A 20284-nucleotide genomic window follows, 5' to 3' on the forward strand; every position below is an offset into this window, starting at 1 on the left:
ACATAAAAGTAACTTTTTGACTATGTAGACGCATTTGGGCCAAGATCTGCGCAGTTTCTAACAGTGTACAGAGCAATAAGGAAAAAACAAGGAAACTGAAGAGCCATCCGAACCGCGAGAGTAACTCACCGTTCCTGCCAGCACAGTAACTTTAGAAATTAATGGAAACCCTCTGGCTGCCTTTACTGCGTGTTCAGCAAGGCCGGCAAGTTCCCATCCCCACTGCCTGCTTTGGAAAGGCCAAAGTGCCGGGGTGCTTAGTGCTGCCTGGAGCTCCCTTTGAACCTTCATAGCCTCTGACTACCTCATCTGGACTGTCAAGCTTTTCATTACACTGGAAACATAGTTTGTTTGCATGGAACAGATGACCTGACATATTCCACTGTTGCTGTGTGCGGACACGACGATTCACATATGTGAAAGAGTCCATATTTTTCTGCCCTATGTCTATGTTAACACCCAAAATTGTGTATGTATTTATTAATTTACGTTAAGCCGAGTAACCGTCAGGATTTTGAATGTGAAAAAAACATGTCTTTTTTAAATTGGTATCTGAGGAAATTCCAAAGATATGACAAATCTTTAGGGGAATGCGTATTACGTTTTATAAAGCAGCTACATTACATGCCATAGTTTCCCTTTATACTCAGGGTGATTTCCTGCTCTCTGGGAGGGGACATTACTAATACATCATCAAGTAAGATTGGAACTAATTATTAATAGTACTGTTATTACTTATTAGTAGCAATGACATTTGATGCTGAAGATGAGTGAAGATCATGTCACAAATCAGGCTACATCTCCTGGAGCAAGACAGACTGCTGCTATTCTGTTTCTGTTTGATGATTAGCGATAAACAGGATCCAACAAGCTATCAGAGGTAAGGCTAAAGCACCAAAGGCTCTGGAGGAAGCAGAAAGCAGATTTTTGTCACACAGACAAATACGTAACTATAATCTGTTTAAGAGATTTAGATCCTCAGCAAATATAAATGGGGGTGATCATGCTAGCATCACTGACATTCAATTGAACTTGATCTTCATGAAATTTCTCACACGGGTTTCTGTTTCCATACATTCCGTCATTAGGTAGCTTGCACTTTGGGATAGAAGTGTAATATAAGATTGTGCTATTAAATTCACATTTCTAGACTTATGGTATCCACAATCTCAAAGGAAAATCAATCTCAAGAATGTTTCACCAGTAGGAGTCATATAGCGGTTCAGAAATTCTAGAGCAGCATAAAATTATTGATCGAAACAAATTCCAAATGCTAAAGCACAATGCTTACATTTTGCTGGTCTTGTAAACAAAAACCCCTGATTGCCTGTGTAGTGTTCTATAAAAAGAGAAATAAATAAATAAAAACCCACATGCTGGCAAGCCAAATGAGCTATTACCAGAAGATGGCAGTGATGTCTTTTTACAGCTGTAGTCACCATGCCATTTACAAGAATAACCTAATTGCTGTATAGTTATATCATAGTAAAAAAGGGACATTGGTATAGTCAAACCAATTACCTCCTGGTATTTTCAGCAGTCTATCTAATGTGGTACAATTTTTCAGTAATTTTCAGTTCTGTTACTTTTCTTCTATTTTTAGACTATGGTGGTTTTGGAAATCAGACAAGCTCTAAAAACATGAATAACATTTTAGTTGTAGCATTAACAAACAGTTTGACACACCTCAAGTTTGATTATTTCCAAATTAGAAGAATCTGGTTGGAGGCCATTTTCCCGTCACTCACTAGGCCTAGGCAACTCTTATTTGCTTCGGGTTTTTTTGCTAATTTAGAGGATCTGTGAAATAATAGCAGGAGATGTAGTGAGGGTAAATTTAACATAAACAAGAACATTTATTTTATTGTATCCACCTCATAGCTGTATATGTAAGTTCCCAGATGCTAGACCACAATGTGTTTCATTAGAGGGGAATTCCCTAACCTCAGCAGAATGATGCTACGTTTGCAAAATGCCTTTAATTTCATGTAGCGATGAGAGCCTGACAGTCATTCTCGATCCTGAATGATGCAAGGACCTATAAAGAGAAAATCAAGGTTTCTGTTTTTAATTTCATAGGTCACAGAATTATACCATCCAGAACTAGACAGATGAGTGATTTGTGGAAGGTATGTGATGCCTTTTGCCATAAAGCCTGTCACCCTTACACACTTCATTGTCTCATCAAGAATGAGTGTGTCTGCTACTGCCAGTGCTGCCGTGAACCAAAAGCCTTTCAGCTCAAAGACGATGCTGCTTATCAACAATTCAGCAATAATAATATGATCTGCCCATCTAATTTTTCTTAGAAGAATAAAGACTTTTAATTTGAATTGTACAAATGAACTTAAGCACTGTTACTGGTAATAATACTGACTTAAATGTTTTTCTCTGCCGGTTACAGATTCCCTAAGCTCCTTATTACTATGTAAATGTGAAAAACCCAAACCTTAGCAATGGATTGGAAGCGCTGATTCTCCTAAGTCCCCTAAGCAAACTGAACACTGAGCTGCCATGTCAAACCTGTTAAGTCATTTGAAGGAATTTGGGAAGTCAGCACACTTGGGGTAATTTCCTGGCAATTCATCTATAATGTCTACTGCCTGTTCCAATTTCTGACACATAGATATATTATACCCAACTGTGACCAGCCTGCATAAACAGTAAACTCTCTTGAAAATATAGAATGCGAAGAAATAGGCTTTCTTAGTACTTTCAGAAAGGTAGATAAATCTTATCAAACTTGCAATAACAGATGATCAGATCTTGAATGGCTGAATACTTGTGTATATTTTTGTCTAAGAACTGAATGTAAAACATGTCCATAACGTAACAGTATTAATTTTTAAAATTATTTTAGGGTGTTTGCCAAATACCTAAGCACCTGAAGCAATCCCACAGCACATGATTAATTTTCATGTTTGTCTAACACAAGCTTCTCCCATTTATTTATAGAAAATGACTTAAATTCTTTCCAAAGTGTGTTTGATTTCACTTGAATTTACCAGGCTGCTGGTGCATATTTTAAATTATGCAGCTTTTTGAAAGGGGTAGATATGTCATAGGAAGTTTGGTGGGGTTTTATTATCAAAGGGAATTTGAAGCTTTTAAAAGATCAAGGGCAATAATGCAAAGATGTAGGTCAGCTGAAATTTAAAGTTCGTGGAGCACTCTGAAGGCTTTTAAATACATCTCAGTAGGAAATCTGTGGGTAGGACTGCAGGTCCTTGCCATGTGGAAATGCCTTTTCCTTATGAAGTTGTAATTCTGAACTCCAGAACACTCATATAGTCCCAAATCTTTTCCCTTTCATCAGTGTCTGAAGATGTGAAGTTCTGGCTTTTCATCAGCAAAATGACAGAAACAACACATGCCCAAGGAAATATATACTTATTTTACGTGATTTGATCCACTAAATTACAAAACTAAGAAAACTCCTTGTGAGTATTCTTTTTAAAATGTGAACAGAATAGTTTGGCAGATGAAGGAAGGCTGCTTTAGAAAGCTAGAGGTGTCCACTGTATTTGAAAAGGGAAGCATTCCTTTACAAATATATTAATAGATGACAGACTTTCTCAACCTATTGAAATAATGTATTTTTTACCATAACTAGTGTATTTCAGATCCCACTTCAAGCCTTCTTTTTCCTCCAGCATGGTACAACGTTTATTGAAACACACAGGTTCCCATTATACAGCCCAAAGTCTGGTGATGAAATCTAAAGAACCACTTTCTTTTTTGTTCTCTCACGCATTTAATTTTCCTCCTGTTTCCAAAGTTGAGACTATTTCTATTCCTGGATAAAAAAAGATATTTTTCACATTTTGTAACTTTTTGGGGTAAAAGTAATACCTCCCCTCCCCACCCCTCCCGATTCTACTCAAATAAACATTTATTTATATCTCTTCTTCATTGAGATAATCAGAACAACTCATTCTGGATAATGCTTTTGATCGTAATTTCTTTTTTGGTAAAAAAAAAAATATTCATCCTACTCTGTTTGCAACTGTCAGTGATGTCATCCTGAAGGAAGAAAACTTAAAAGAAGTATTTTGGTGGTTGTGTATAAACTAAAATCAGATCAAAATACTCTCTAGTTAGGATAATTTATACTAGTTTCTACTGTGACTTTGTCTAATAAAACAATCAAATGCAAAGTTCACTCTCTGATGACTGAAGAATTGGATTGTGCAGAAAATAAAAAATTGGCAGAGCAAAACATCTCAGCTGTAGGCTATAAAGGAAAAAGGAACATAGAAAAGGTCTCTGTTAAAAAGAAAAACAGTGACTGAAGAATCATTTCTACATTCTGGAGACCTCTTTTGAAAAACGATGACCCTGGTAACTGGGCAGACAAAGAACACACTATTAGTGAGCATTAACTTCAGGACTGCAGCCAAGGGACAGATATTAGAAAATGAATAAAGCACTAAAAATCTCTTTCTCTCTCAAGATTGTGGAAACGTAATGGCAAATTAATTAAGAGGAACTGTAAAATCATGTGCTACGATCTTGTCGATTCACAAGCTAAGAAAGGTTATACGAGGTCACCATTTGGATGCAACCCCCTCTTGGGAGCATCCAGATCAGCAAAGTCCAAACTTCTTAGACTAAAGGCCAAACGTATCATTCAATAGTATCAAAGGGATGATATATTCTTTTTGGGCAGATTCTATTCTCTGTTCTTTAGGTAGTTTAAATGAAGAGCAGAGAGTTGAAAGCATAAGCCAAGTTTTCTAGTGGAAATTCATGTGCACTGCAGGAAAATAATTACTTATTACAGTAAGGGGGAGGGGTGTGTGTGTGTGTGTGTGTGTAAAGAAAGAGTAACAGGCCAAAAGCTAAAAATGAGTAATTCTCGATGGTGACTGAATACTTCACCAGATTACTGTAGAGACTCCCAAGGTAAACAGTGAGGCAGGCTTTTCAAGGTAAAACTGGTCTGCAAAAATAAAATTAGCTTAAAACTATAGAAATAATTATAGAAGTTAGGTTTAGAAAGAAATAATTCAAAAAGATTCAAGTATATTGATTTATGCTTTGGTTAGAATTTATGTCCCCTAAATTAACCTCTAAAAGCAGACTCTCCTTGAGCTTGTTTTCTAGGCTCCCCAATAATTAGTGGGACAAGAGAGAAATACTTCTAAAGGGAGAGGCTGCTATTTGCCTTTTTAGACACTGTCTGTGGACTTGCCTTCCAGATGTGCCCATTTCTCTCCACAGAGTTTAGAAGAAACTTGACAAATATCTTAGACTAGAGTCAAAACTTTGTAATGATTAATGTGGAAAAGTATCCCACCCTCATTATCTCTATTCTCCATTCACTCTCTGAACACGTGGATGATTGCAGGACCACCTCACAGGAACTCTGACTCCAATGGGGAAGCTATAGATGGTTTATAATCCAAACACTACTAAGACCTGTGGAAATGCATCTACTGACAGTGATACAATAGCAATCTGGAAGGAACCTTAGAATAGTATAATTTAATGATGTTTTTCATACCCATACTCTAATATAGTCGAAAAAGTCAGACTACATGTACAAAATAACTGAAATTGCTATTTCAAAAGTAGTCATTGGTCTGTCATTATAACTGTCATTTGGTAGAAGTCTTTGTGTGGTAGCTTTCAGTACCACACTAGCTATAGAAATGCTGTAGTCACCATAATGATTTGAAAGAGACAGTATTGTAACTTTTCAGTTGGCTTCCTAAAAGGAGTTACTTCTTCCTGCAAACCTTGTTTTAGTTATAACTTTTGACTTGGAAAACACTGACCAGTGGCATAAAGAATAATGGTAAAGGCAGGGTATTTTTGACTGAGTCCACTGCTTGGTTTAATGAGGAAGACTGTCATTGTCTGAATTGTTACAGGCCACTTTGACTGTTAACGAAAAAATGGAGGACAAATTCACTTGGTGCCTCTTCAGTTCCCTCTCTGATGTTTTTTAACCAGAGTTACAATAGTATCCCGTTTCCCTGACCTGTATAAGGAATGTGTGCTCAGTTACTTTTCGTTTTAAAAGTCAGAGATTCCAGCTGGTAACAGCAGCTTTTCTGCCCTTTGAAGTAGAGATAACAGATAATATTAGATTTACAAAAGCCCAGCAACATTTATTAAATTTTAGAAGCCTTCCTTCTAAATACACAATTTCCTTTAAAAACTTGATCTAAGGGGGATTATGAAAGATAGGGTACAGTAAGAGAAGAGAGACTGCTGCCTGGTGTAGTTCAGAAGCAATTGAGAGCGCACTACAGAGTATTTTGTTCTTCAAGTGATTTTCATTTGCTGCTTTATTAGTCATTTTTAGATACACTGTACAGTCTGAAACAGTGCTAATCTGACAAGATATATGCATCTGCTAGAATTGGTCTACCAACCTCTGGTATTCACTAACTTGGTGCCCCCGCTCTCTACATTATATAGTGAGATTTTTCCTTTTCTGGAAGAGACGATAAGGAAGACACAGATAGTCACTCCGAGGGGCAGGAAGGATAGTCTCTTCTGAACAGGCAGGCAAACACACATCCTTAGAGAGGAAATTTGATGATAATATTTCTTTTCTCATTTATACACATAACAGATAAAAAAATTGGTTCACGCCACTTTTCAGAGGGGTAAAAAGTGCAAAAGTAAAAATACATCTGCATTGATGATAACCAATGGGGAAAAAAATGCTTAGGTGGGCACTATTCTTCTAGTGAGATTAAGGACTAGCAATGATTAGCAACAAAGACCTCTATTAAAGTGCCCTGTCAATTTATATGATGATAGTAGTTAAATAATTAGGATTAGTTTGAGTCTTCTACTCCATATAGGGAGAACGCACAAACAGGCACACTATCTACTGAAACCTAAGACGCTGAAGGTCAAAGAAGATTTTCTCCTATTCTTTTCTGACTCCTCAGGGAAAGTTCTGCTCTTGCAGCAGAAAGATTAAGAGGCTGAAGCCAAAGCTCTGTGCAGTCAAGGAAGGTATGGCATGGGCATTCAGTCCCTGCTCTTCTCATGCAGAAGAAACACAGAAAAGTGTGTGGGCAGGAATTGGCACAAAGCATCCCTTTCATGCAGTCACTCAGCTACATACAAAATATGCAATGGAATATTCCATTTTATTTGTTTTTTAAATATCCAATTTAGGCTTTATTTCAATTTATGCCAAAGATTTATCAGGCCTAGGTACAACTTGTTCTGTAATTAAATTTTTTGAGGACCAGTATGTGATGTGGGAAGTCTAGCTTCCAGCCTTTAGTATTCCTGTGACAATCAGGGTGAAAACTTTATTTTAACAAAGGAGAGAATGTGAACAAAGGTCTCTTCTAAACCAATCAGCAATTCAGCTGTGAAGTGATACAAAATATGTCTGTTCTAATTGAAAGGTTTGTGTTTGGTTTTTTGTATTATTATTTTTTTTAGAAAGGGTCTTTGGACAATTTGGACAATCTTCCAGTCAGATCTACTTTCGTGTAAACAGAATACCTCATTATATAAACTGCATCAAACCCCATGAAACAAAATGCCAATGATGGAAAATGTGTACTAACTCTTTTATTAAGAGCGTTTACTAAGACAGCAGTTGCAAGATAGTTGACTGATGTTGACTGAAATTCCTGGTGAATACGACTTTCAGAACACTCCAGTTTCAGATGAACCAGATGTCTGGTGCATATGTGGCATTCCCTAGGTGACCTGTTTATGAATACTTGATACCAACAAAGACACAGGAAAAGATGTGTATGTAGAATATTCATTGTACCTGTGAGCCTTATACTGCATGTGTTCATCTTTAGGGAAATAGCTGGAAATTTAAAGTAACTCATGTCTTTTGCTCCATCTCTGTCTCATCAATCAGTAAAGCAAGAATTTCTAATGTTTTGTTGGTGTGCCCCTGAAATCTGTGTAAAGTTCTGTCATTAGGCAGCTAGAGCTGCAGTTTCTGGCCAGCTGTAGGACTAAAGCAGAACAATTTTTCCTGGGTATTTTTTTCCATGGAAGAACCCCTTACCCTTTCCAACTCAGCTTCATTTGAATGGAAATTTGAATGGTGCATTAGGTGCTTGGCTGAGCAATGGAATATCTGCCAATTCGTCATGCCAAATGATCAAATTCAGCACAACAAAAAGGGTAGTGAGTAATACAGTACAGTCTAGTCACAGTATGTTAAAGTTTGACGTACGCAAGCCTAGTCTGAATTCAGGCTTCCTTTTGCTATTATCAATTTAGAGATAAACAGCTCTATGAGCTTTGTGCTTATATTACTCTTAGCCTACAACTTGTGTCAGGTTTACAGGGAGTCACCTGGACAGAAGATTGCTGCAGTTGCAGCAACCTTAGCATGTCTGAATGACTGACCACTGCTAACAAATCTGTTTTATGCTTTACACCAGCTATGCTTCATGCAGTGGTCATAGATCAGCATGGGCAATTAGACACGGAGCTGTAAGACTTACTGATTTATCTCACAACTCCCATTTGTACTCTCTCCCTGCCTTGAAATTAAACATCTTTTAACGTAGTTTATAGGAAACTTGGCAACTTTTGCATTAATTCCTCAACTTTCAATAGATGCAATGAATTGCAACATTCCCGAACATTTATAACTGCTAGTATTACACTGTATGGCAGCTTTATTTAGAACTAAAGTTATTTCAACTTTGAAGTTCCTAAACCTGAGTTTCAGAAAATAAATCAAATGTGAAGTATGAATCTACGTGCAATTTTCTTGGATGTCCTACTTTTTTTTGGTACAGTCAACACAGCTGTTCCATTCCTCCACTCTAGAATTACACAAAGACTTTTTCCGAAACAGGTGTCCATTTTGTCTTCTAACTAAACAAAGCCTAAAAATAGAGCACGAAGCAGAACACAAAGCTTAGCATTTTCCTCTTTAAATCTTTTCTGTAGAAAGTTGTGATCAGGTTTCCTTTGCACTATGCTGTGTACCTGCTTCCAACGACCATGATCTATGATGCCAAAATAACAGCACACAGCGTGAATATTAACCTACATCAGCATCGTACATAAAAGGATTTGTAGTTAGATATTATATCTATCCAGAATTTGTGTATTTATGGTAAATCGTATATCACTTTAGAAATGCATAGTAAGATTATCAATCAGAGAGCTGGGCAGTTTACTCTTGAGAAACAATGGACAGCTGAATTACAGCCTTTTTTGCTACAACTAGTACAATTTTCCTGAGTGTATTTTTTAATAATTCATCAGATCATATATGCCATCCAGATGTATTTCATCTACCCACCTGTGAACCGAAAGCTACAGCTAATTCATCATGACCTGTTATCTAAGTTAGATATTCTTTTGCTTTTGTTAACTGATTTGATTCCCTAAGCTGTACAAACAACTGCAGCTTTCAGTTAAGAAATTAGGTGGCAAATGAACCAAAGAGATAAAAGATTAAAACATTATTTGTTGAAACTCTCTGAATTTTGAAGTTTTCTGAGGATAAAAAGGATATGTTTCCTCATTAAAATGTTTTCCCCAGTTTCCCCAGTTTTGTTCATTTGTTTTCCCTATCCTTTTATCCCTTTTCTTTATGCATATGAAGCATAGCTGTAGTAGGTTATGCATATGGACTTGCCTCCTACTAGACCAGCCTTTTCTGTCTGGCCTATTCCTTCACATGTCTATTTATGCAGAAAATGACACTCACTGTTATCACACTGCAGATCCTTGGTTTCCTCAGTCTCATACCCTGCTCCTTCTTTCTGTCAACTAATGTTCCTGCTTCCAAGCACAAATATCAAAATACAAAATATCAACCTCATCTTTACAGAAACCCTTATACAAAGAGACATAAATGTGGACTACTTTACTTTAATCAGTGTTAGCAAGCATGCTCATGAATATATTTTTCCCCCATTTGAACCAGCTCTTCCAGAAATGCCTGGATAAGATTAAGAAAAGAACATATGTAAGTTGCTTACCAAAATGCATTTTATATCTGTCATTTTATGTAATATAAGCTGAACATCGGAGGAAATTTCCTGAGGTGGAGATTGGCACTGAAATAGTTTCCCAATAAAAATTGAGTAGGAAGCCTTAAGAGATTTAAAGCTAGACAAGATAAAATAAAAGACTCTAAGGGAAAACATTGCAGTGACAGAGAGAGAGAATATGTTTAATAGGGCTTTTTCCATCTCTCACCTCTGTGCTTTCATGATTATTTTCTTCTGCCTGAAAAATTTTAAAAGGCTTCTTTTTGATAAACAGAATGATTCTGTTCTCTAAAGCTATATGATTTTAGATGATGGGTAACTAACTCAAGAGCTTTGAGTTAGTGCTCTTGAGATAGCACTTGAATGATGACAGAAAAAAATGGAGTAGCAATTAAATATATTTTAATGATAATTACAAAAAAATGTTATTTTAATTTAAAATACATTGATGCCATTCTGCCAAAGCCATATTAATTCTGAAGAACTCTAAACATGGTGTACTAAGCTCATTTATTAGAACTAGCACACTTAAACCAAACTAAAAACATATTGCTGACTTCCGTGTATTGCCCCTTAACTTATGCTGAGGTCTGGGGAGATAACAATTTTGTTCTGTATTTGAACAACACCTAACACAACTGAGTTTTATTCCATCACTCAGTGCTATGACTACAAATCCATAGGGTATAACAACCTAATTTACATTGTTGATAGCAACTTTAGTAAAGTGAGGCATATATTTAAAAACATTTGGTTTCTAAAAAAAGAAAATAGATAAGTCTATCCACAGATGTAGGTAGAACAGGTGTAATAATAAACATGAAACGTTGTCCTTAAGAAGAGGCAGAACTGCCACTTATTTATTTCTGAATAATAAATTACAGGACTGAATATAAATTGATGAAATTATTAATAACTTTTTGGGACCTTGGTAAGTCTCCCAAGAGATTCTTCTCACACCATGTAAAATTAAAAGCAGAAAGACAATCAGTACTGAAGACCAATAAATATATAAAAATGCTGGGGTTTTTTTTCTCTAGCTTCATCTCTGTTCAAGAATTGTACTAATTTAATTAATCTGATATAAATGTAGTCAAATCTGCATACTTAGCACCTGTAGCAGTTGAACCCTTTTCCAAATTAAATGCACCAAGTTATGTGAAAGGTATTTAAGCAAGGGTTTAACTAGTTTACACGTATCTATTGTACAACTAGTGTAACTTCTCTAGTATTGACAAGGTTTGAAATACAACCTATAAGAGGGGTGATCTCGATTTAAGAAGAGATACTGTTTCCTGGGTTCAGAAACACTGTGTTTATTCAACAGGCTTTAAATAAGTAGTAAGAAAGGACAGTGATTTCCCCTGAAGTCACATGATTTCAAATGTACTTCTGATGTGTAAAAGATAATCTGGAAAGACCAAAGAAGAAAGGGGTGGGAAACCAAGAAGAAAATCATTGAAGGTAAACAGTAAGAAGAGCAAAGAGGGGCACCATTGCCGGCATAAGGACAATGAGAAGGGCTTTTGAAATGTGAGAAAGCTAAAAAAGTATTAGAGAATATAGGTTTAGTAACACACTGGGGGAATGAAATGAATTACAACTCCAAAAGACATATGATAAAGATTTTTTTCTGTTAACTTTATACCAGGAGCATAATAAAGAAATGTAGATCAGGAGAATTCAATAAACTATTAAAATATTTTTTTATTATTGAAGTTAGATTTACTTTAGGATGTTATTAATTAGGATAAACTAGTGTGAGGTCCTTGAGTTCAATAAAACTACACTGATATCCATCAGCTTGTACACTGTTATCTGAATATCCTAACTTTAATAAAATGCTTCTTATTATTTGATACCTCTTTCTGTAATTCCCTTGTCTAGTTTCAGGATCTGACTTTGTATCAGGTTTGGGGGATTCTTGTAATTACTTGATCTGAATTGATCCTATCCATCTAAGCATTTTGTAAAACTCTGATAGTTAAATGGATGAGGATCCTTTAAAAGCTGAAAGTCCAATAAAGAGAATGATGTTTGATTTTGTTGTTGCACCTTTGACTGGTTGATAACTTAGGAGAATGGACTTTGGGGTGTGCTTTTTTCTTTCACTTTTATTAGTTTAGACAATTACTGTTACTTCATGTTATGCAGCACTTTCTGACAAAACTAGCAGTAGCCTTCTGCTTAAAAATGAAAACGCTGTAAAATAATGTGCCTTACTTCTCTCATATTCAGTATTATAACTACAAGACAAGACAAACTGCAAAAGCAGCACATCTTTATCTTGGTGTACACACCAAGGCATCAAATGAGTGAATACAGTATAAGAAAGGAAAGCGAGATGAACACTAGTCATGCAGTAATCTATGAGCTGTGAGGAACCTCGTGCCAGCCCTTCCAACTTCCCCAGAAAATACTTTACCTATATTTCTTGGCTTTCACAGCACAGAGTTCTGTGAAATATGGAAATAATATACATCTTGATGCTGAAATTTTAGATAGTTCAGGTAGGACAGTCATATATCTTTACCAAAGTGTCCAATATTAGATGATTAAGTCTACAGAGGTTCCTTTTATTACCAGTGGAGAGTGATGGAGTACTCTTCCACATGTTGACTCATTTTAATATAGTTATCTGAGATCAGATACATTAATCTCAAATGCCTATTTCTTTTCAATGACTATTCAGAGGTCCAAGGCTGCCTAACTCAGACTTTGAAATACACTCTTTAGATATCAAAGATTAAGGTTTGTTTTGCAAGGCGTCTTCACAGCTGTAAATGTAAGCTGTACCTGTTCACCTGTACAGGTCATTCAGTGCATTTAACCACAGGCCAACGACTCCGTGCATTTGCAAGGATGATGCCTCTCCTTCCAGCAACTGGTGGGGAAACACCATGATTCTTAATAGCAGTAAAAAACAATGAGTAATGCTCATCTACTGTCAACCAAACATCATTTTGTTCTTTCTCAAAAAGAGATTTTAAGAAGGCGGTGGAGTTATTACTGAGCAAAATCAGAGGGATATCACTGTAATCCCTCAACAGGAGGACTGCTATAAAACAGGACCATTGAGAGTGTTACAAAAAGTAAAATATCTCTCCTCCTCACCCTACTGTAATGCTGTCTGTACTGAAGCAATGTAACTTTAACAGTAATTGCACAATATGTTACTGTATTAATGCTACCCTGAATAAGGGTGATTACATTTTTAAAAGTCTTTAAAATAGCATATTTTCCTGATAATCTCTGGTAATAGTTTTGTCTCACCATCTGTCTAGCTAACTCCCGATTCTTTGTTAAAGGCAAGGAATATAAGCAGATGCAGATGGCATCAGAATTCAGGATATCTACAAAGATTTGCATGAGCAGAACAGGCAGCACATGGATAAGGTTACCACGGAGTGGATTTGCATACCAAATAGCAAAACAAAATAGGAAAAACCAAGAGGCTGTGCTATGGATGTGGTATATGCCATGATCACGCTAGGCTATGGTGTTTCATGTGCTAGTAGGGCATGTATATCACATCAAATATTAAATGCTTGTGGAAACAACAGTAAGTACTGAAAGATACCTTTGTTTCCTGGAGTTCTTTAGATGCCCTAAGGAGTTAGAAGAACACTGGAAATCTGTTACACTGCTAACACTACCAGAAAACAAAGTTAATACATTGTTCTTTTAAGAAATGTATTATGTTTACAGGGTTTTACCCAGTAGGACTTCAAGCTTTTACAGCTTTATGAAAATTAATGTTGTTATGTGAATAGAAAACATAGTAATCTAATAAATAACAATTAATTAAATAAATACTTCAGTCTATTTGATCAGTTCCATTACACAGCTACATATAAACTAAGAACTCTATTTCATGCTAATACTTTCTGATTGTTTTTTTTTGTTGTTTAAATGGGAAAATAAATTGGAGCTTTTGATATTCCTGAGAATTATAGGCTTCTAGAGCAATGCAAAAAAGACCACACTTGCTGCTGGACTCCATTCTCCTGAGAAAGGAGCAATTATTTCCATCCCAGAATGACACCTCCCCCCCCCCCCCCAAACTGTTATGTTAGTAAGAAAAATTATATTTTATCTACAAAACAACCATAATGTAACATTTCTTTCCAAGTTGTTTTTCTGCCATGATGTATCAGAACATATTCCTTTTTAAACAACAGATTTACCATCCAAATCAGCCCTGCTCAAAAGAAAATGAGGAACTTTTAGCAGAACTAGGTTCTGAGTGGCTATGTCTGTTTTCCAGGATACTTTCTGGCTAAAGCTCTGTGCTATTCAATGAAAAGAAAAAAGTATCGCTAGAAGACATAGTCTTAAACCACTGAGATCCCTTTAGAGTCTTCTGTTGCTGAGGGTTTTAATTTTCCTTCTACTGCTGGTTTTGTACTGAGTACCTTGTTGACCAAGGGAGATTTATATTATCTTTTTCTACTTGCTTAGAACAAACGATTAATTCATAATTAGACCGGATGGCATTTTCTGATTCTCACTTACGTCTTCCACTGAGGTGGCAAGATCTTTTGGTATTTGGTAGCTTATACCATGATCTGTTGCATTTCTACCTGTGCACCTACCAGAGTCATCCAAACTTCGGGCTAATTGCTTAGAACAGGTTCCAAAGAGATTTTTTTGCCTAATACATACGATTTTCACCTAACTGGTAACAGCTGATTCCCATAACCTGGTTCCAAATAAATTAAGAAGCTTTCAATTTTGGGGCCTTTTACTGTTTTTTATTTCCTGGGTTTTTTTGTTGTACCTGCACATGCAAGTCCATTGCTGCATCTGTCCCACAAGAATTCTCCCTCCATGTTTACTAGGCATGAAACAGTTAAGTTGCCTCTTCTGTAACTGAGTTATTGGCGGCATTACCATCCCAACATTGTGTACAACCAGAAATGTACCAACTGTGTTGAGGCAATTTAATCAAATTGATGTGAACTTTGAATGTTTATCAGATCATAAGCACTTGACCCTGTTGTGACACTTCTGGTCTGCTTTTCAACCTTCTTTTCCTCTGCAGTGATATATACCAGCATTTGAATCAATAGCATCTTTTTAGTTGAACAGAAATATACAGTCCTATTTGCTGTGTTTTCACCAGAGCACTTTAACATCTTCATAAAGATGTTATGGAACAGCTTGCAAAGCAGCTATTTTCATCACAGTTCATAAGATATATGCAAACCAAATATTCACAGTAAAGCCTTGCATTTTTTCCTTCTTTGAAGATCCAAAGCTGTGATGCATGGTGTCTATAAACACCTTCTACTCTGACAAAAGCAATTTTTGCCTAAACTTCCTGATCTCTTTTAGCCATTCTGGTCTTGGCTAAATTACACTTTGAAGCATATCTTAGTATTTCTTTCCCAATAATAATATCAATAAAGTAATTACTAAACATGTATATGCCATGACATTCAAAGGTTAAATTCTTCAAAGGTGTTAAGACTCTATCCTATCAATTCTGATCTGATAGTACTCAAATTAAAGGGAGATGCTTATCAGTCTTCATTTGATGCAGCTCCACTGAGTTCAGGAGAGCTACTTTATTTTGCACTTGGTGATTATTTGGTCCCTGGACAAAAATAGATTCAAGAGAAATAATGGATATAAAACTGAAAACAACATCAGACAAAGTTGATTGTCTTCCCTTACACTGGCCAGTGCAAGGTTCATTGTAGCACTATTTCTTCTTGTCTACCTCTTGTGAAAATTTCTAATGATCTTACCCATCACGAACTGTATAGCTGTGGTTTCAACTCTATTCTGGTGGAAATCCCAGCTTCAGGAACATCAGATAGCATATGAAGAATGGACAAAGTGTATTTTTTGTGCTGAAGATAGATTCTGGTGCCTTGAATGTTGTGCAGAAGATTGTTGGAACTGCTATCTATGTTTCTTTCTAAAACCAATAGGTTACTACATGTTCAGCTCTGACTTCTGAAAGGAGGAACGATTGACTCTGTATTCACCTTTGTGCTACCATCCCACAGGAGGCAACCTCTAAAAGCACAGATGTTAAAACTGCCCCATTCCCAAGGAGGGAATGACTCTCTGAATCTTCTTTCTACCACTGTCTATTCACAACAAGGCAGCTACATTTTTAGTTTTACCATGATCCCTCTGCCCTAAGGAAAGAGGATGTGGCTGGCTGTAACAGGATCACTGTTTGCTCTGTACTTAAATTACATGAACCCCAGCTCTTGGGCTTCCAGCGGACTCTAATGACTGAAGGGGGTGGAAGGGAAGAGGTGACTCCTACATTTACGGCTTTTGTGCCTTCCTGCAGGGCAAAGCTAAAATGGCCATGAGGCAAGGTGTTCAGAGATAACGAGAAGAATTTCAGTTTCTCAGAACCTAGGTGACCTATTTTCCTCACACACTCAAAATTAAAGTGAGCACAAGAGTAGGGGTAAGAAGGGAATTGATCCTCAGGTCAGTTTGGATGGAACTAGGTGGTATTTCTTTTGTTAGGTCCTCCACTACAGCATCAGCGATGCTAACAGTTTTCTTTTGACCAGTAACCCTTTTTATTTATGGAACTTTGCTACCCCTGGGGGCTAGCGCATTGTTCTTTCCTGCTCTGTTTCCGTAGGAAACTATGTTTTTCTTTTTAATCTTTCATTACAGGTCTTATATTTTTTAATGGATGCTGGAAAGGATTTTTTAGCCTATAGTGTGTAGGGACATGTACTGCAGAAATTACTTGGATCCTCTGAAATTAGTCATCAAGCACATTATTTCCTGTGATTTCAAGGGAATTAAGATAAAGCTCCTCCATGGTCTTGTCCAGTCCTGCATTTCGACTGTAAAAGAGCTGGATTCACTGTGGAACAAGAAAAATTTCAGATCAAAACGTTAAATTTGACGAAGCACTAATAGGAACATAAGGAAGGGAAAGTAAAAAAGGATGCTGCAGTCTTATCTTGAAATCAGTAATGTTTATTGAACTTCTAAAGCCTTCTCATAGCTCCTTTAGCAACATGAAGAAGACTTAACAGCAACATAATAATTAAGTGGGATTTCTGCTTGCCTAAAGACATTTAGGTGGCTTCACATAAGCATCAAAATGACATCAAAGATACAGGCAGAGAAAGGACCAGTGACAGAAAGAGGTAGATTTTGTGTGCCATTGTTTGGAGACATGGGCTTCTACAGTCTGGCAATTTATCTCCTAGACAAGACGTATATTTGGCCAAAAACTAATATGCTTTCTAGTCTCTGGCCCACTCTTTCCATGGACTACAGTATCAACTAGTAAAACAAATTCTTTTCTTTTTGGAGTAATTTTTATTTTCTTTCCGCCTTTAATTGTAGATTACCTGAGAAAAATTAAATACATGACATACAAGAAAAAACACGTCTTCACACATTTTTCTTTTTTTGGTAGTTGTTCCATAACAGATTGAAAGAATCCATAACTTGGTGCCAGATCAAGGAAACAGAGTGGAGATAGGATTGTGTAGTAGCACAGCTGAATTTTACATTTTCAGTATTATTCATTAACCTGATGTGGTCATGTTCAAAGAACTGCAAGTAAGTGGTTTAAATGAAATAGCACATCAAGAAAAAAATTTACACCCATGCTTCTCAGAAAGAGGTAAACAAATCTGTACAATCTGCAAAACATCACCATACTGCAGATATGTTTAGCTAAGCGCAAGAAATTTAAAAAGTCCATATGTATGCATTGCCATCCCATTCCTCGGCACAGATGTTTTCAGAGAAAGAACACAGAATGACTTAACTGGGAATTCAGCTAACCCCTTGACTCTCATCCAAAGTCTTTAGCAGGTGACTTGCTAGGCCTACTGTGGCTTAAATTTCCTTCCACTTAATCTTTTTCTCTAGTAGGTTGCAGCTGTAGATATGTGACGGAAGAGTTATATTTGAATGGGATATCAGATCGTATCACCCCAGATACTTTAGCTAAAGAAATAAAATCAAGCCTGTGCTGGTTTGTTGCTGTGCATTCACCATCTTTTTTCTTAATACTATATGGAAAAATATGCATTTAAAAAGTAAATACTATACAGACTTTCTCTGCAATCCCCTACTGTGAGCTCTGCAAGAATCATTTTGTGTTTGAAGGATTAAAAATCTCAACAATTCTAGCGTAGTGACAGTTACTGAACTACATTTTCTGAAGTTTAGTATTCTGTCACATTAGATATGTAGTCAGATCTGGAGCTCTCTGAAAACTAAACTCTAACGGGCTACTCGGAGAGAATTTTTCCAGATACACATAACTTACATCAACTTCCTTTCTTTTCTCCAAGGGAGCTGGTGTGAACTGACTATCTAGGAATGCTTGGGAAAGCCCAGCTGGTCTTCAGAAAGGAATACAAGGAGTGGGAGGTATCAGTGAACTTAATAACTGGATAAGGTAGGTAGCACAAAGCTAATAGGGTGAAATCTAAGAAGCAGAATGCAAAATTCCAAAAGCAGTGCACCTGGGTTTAGGATGCTTTAGCATCCTTTGGCACTTTGTGCATTTCCAGGGATCAACTAAATTTTCACAGCTTTTAAGTTCCCAAAATGCAATAGTGCTGACTGGAATCTGTACAGAGCTGCATGCTACGGCCCTGCCTCCCGTGCTCTCTTCTGCCCCTGTCTCTAGGGAAGGCAGAAAATGGTCTGGAGGGAAAGAATCCTCTAAGGCCAGTCTCTGACTGCCTTCCTTGGTCTCAACAATGGAAGTATTCTTTTCCATCTGTGAGTTTTTAGATTCCCCACCTGGTTGTCTGGGTCTTCTAGTCCAACTAGACCAGAGCTAGGGTAAAAAAAAAAAAAATAAAAAAAAAATAAATGGTGCTTGAAATAAATTTAGGGAATCCTATTGGTAGCATTTAAACATTTGTAATTCCTCTATTTATCCCTTACTTTTTAGCAAAAAGAATAGTGAGAAAAGAAACAAGATTGAAACAACAAATTAGTTCTCTACTCTGCAGCTTAAGCTCTGATCTGTGATTTTTAAGGATAAGGAACTAAAGCAATGGTTTCCTGTGACTTGCACCTAATTACAACAGTGTGTTCAAGTGGGAGGAAATAAAATGTGTGCTGGCTTTGTCCACAGAGGCCCAGCGTGAGGTAATATAAAAAAGCCGGAGCTCTGTGATGTATAGTACACCTCAGCAACACAAGCAAATCACAGTAATTTCCCAATAGCCGTATTGTAAAGGAAGGGATGCAAACAGAATTGCTGAAACAAACATTCAGCCGGCTGGACTTGTGTGGCCAGACACAGGTTGTTGTTGGTTGGTTGTTATTTCTGTTACTTATTTGAAGTGGCACAGAAGAGACGCTGCAAATTATAAAGCTTGATTTTAAATTGGATCATTTAATGTGTCTATGTGATGTGGTGGGAAATGAAAATTAAAACCATTATAACCCTTTTCTGGAATGGTACTGACAGGACATGAAATTTCAAAAGTCTCAGATGAATTCAGCTATGGGGATTAAACCTGAAGTGACAGTTACTTTTCCAAATAAGTGGTTACAGTCTTTGAATGTGTTTCTGCACAGAACAAGGACACTGACACCCAGACCTCACATTGCAGGATGAGTCCGATCCTGCTTCCTTTGAGGCCCTTGGCAAGGCTCCCATTGACTTCAGAGGCAAAGCATTATGCCCAATACAGGGAGACATTATTTCTGAAGAGCAGTGTTTTTGGAAACTGCAGATATTTGCATGCTTGACTACACAGACAAAACAAAACATCTCTTTACATGTGATTTGTCATGGTGTATCTGAAGAGGGTTGCATTTGTATTCTCCACTTGGTGCAAACTTTAATCTTTCAATGGGTCTCTGACAAATTTTTATGGACAATATTTATTTCACAAAAGACAAAGATTTGCAGTATCAAGCTGTCATTCCTGGACAGATCTTTCTTTCCTGTTATAGTCCAAGAAGTCACCCAAGATAGACCAAGACCTTTGTTAAGCTCCAGCTCTTAAGCCCCAATTCTTTCCTCTACTTATGGTCCAGTATCTTTCCAACTTTTCTTTGTACCTCTCCAGAACTGATAATATACATATGAATCTCATCCTATCTTCAAGAAACAGTTTGTGGAAAACCATTAGTTTTCTACTTATCATAACTGTATCAACACTGAGCATAGTTTATGTGTTGACAATGAATTTGGTGGCCAGCCATTCTTATGTGAGGGACTTCTGAGAATGGAATATAGAGTAAATAAAGGGTAGATTAGGTTACAGAGGGAATGAAAGTATTATACTTTCTATCAAGCGATATTCCAGCAAACTCTTAAGCCTGAACTTGACTTCAAGTATATG

At 36.8% G+C, this 20284-nt stretch overlaps 1 long non-coding RNA gene across 1 annotated transcript in view; it reads left to right on the plus strand.

Moving 5' to 3' along the window:
* The first annotated feature begins 740 nt into the window (after positions 1-740).
* The window catches only part of LOC126037768 (uncharacterized), a 44379-nt gene continuing 24835 nt past the window's right edge, over positions 741-20284 (plus strand). The window contains exon 1 of the long non-coding RNA XR_007505808.1: positions 741-880. This is a non-coding gene — a long non-coding RNA (uncharacterized LOC126037768). The remainder of the gene's footprint in view (positions 881-20284) is intronic.

This window comes from Accipiter gentilis, chromosome 4, assembly GCF_929443795.1.
Source record: "Accipiter gentilis chromosome 4, bAccGen1.1, whole genome shotgun sequence".
Classification (NCBI taxonomy): Eukaryota; Metazoa; Chordata; class Aves; order Accipitriformes; family Accipitridae; genus Astur; species Astur gentilis.